General features: G+C 38.9%; 1 protein-coding gene across 1 annotated transcript in view; it reads right to left on the bottom strand.

The window, feature by feature from the left end:
- PGR (progesterone receptor) overlaps positions 1-941 on the bottom strand; it is a 118,065-nt gene that overhangs the window by 9,083 nt on the left and 108,041 nt on the right. The gene's annotated exons all lie outside the window — the stretch shown is intronic.

Here is a 941-nt window from a genome sequence, read left to right as displayed (position 1 = left end):
GGGCAGGAGGAGAAGGGGACAACAGAGGATGAGATGGTTGGATGGCATCACCAACTCAATGGACATAAGTTTGAGTAAGCTCTGGGAGTTGGTGATGGACAGAGAAGCCTGGTGTGCTGCAGTCCATGGGGTCGCAAAGAGTCGGATACTATGATGTCATTTCTGATATTTAAAGGATATATTCTTATAAGTGGAATTATTAGAGTAAAAGGTATTAACTTTCTTAACACTCAAAATATATATTTCTAAATTATCAACACTTCTTACTATTTATGTTGGGTGGTTGGTTCTGAGCAATTTTCATTTAGGGTAATCTTGTTTTTTAGACAGAAAAATAAAATATCATCTCATTTTCAGTTCTCCAATTGTTAGCGAGGTTGAATAATTTTTTAATGCTTACTAGTAATTTGGTTTTATTTAAAAATTTTTTCTGTTTTGTACTCATTTTTTTTGCACTAAGATATATTTTCTAAGTTTGTGGTTTAAAGCCCAGTTTTAAAATATTTAATCAGTGCTGTAACTTTATTAAGGCAAAGAGTCCTACCTAGGCAACCCCAATTTTCCCATGCTCAGAAAGCCAATGCTTTCAATTTTTTCAACAATTTATTTTGGTCTTTCCTTCTTAAGTGACACCCTTATATTGCTGTTATTTGAATTCTTAACAGTATGGAAAATAGGGCTAAAGCTCTATTTCCATATTCCAGATCATCACCCCTATGCTGCTGCTAAGTCACTTCAGTCATGTCCGACTCTGTGCGACCCCATGGACGGCAGCCCACCAGGCTCTGACATCCCTGGGATTCTCCAGGCAAGAACACTGGAGTGGGTTGCCATTTCCTTCTCCAATGCATGAAAGTGAAGAGTGAAAGTGAAGTCGCTCAGTCGTGTCTGACTCTTTTCGACCCCATGGACTGCAGCCTACCAGGCCCCTCCATCCATGG

Source organism: Bison bison, unplaced genomic scaffold (assembly GCF_000754665.1).
Source record: "Bison bison bison isolate TAMUID 2011002044 unplaced genomic scaffold, Bison_UMD1.0 scf7180017864262, whole genome shotgun sequence".
Lineage (NCBI taxonomy): Eukaryota > Metazoa > Chordata > Mammalia > Artiodactyla > Bovidae > Bison > Bison bison.
Note: the sequence above shows the minus strand (reverse complement) of the source record. Positions and strands in the feature narration are given on the sequence as shown.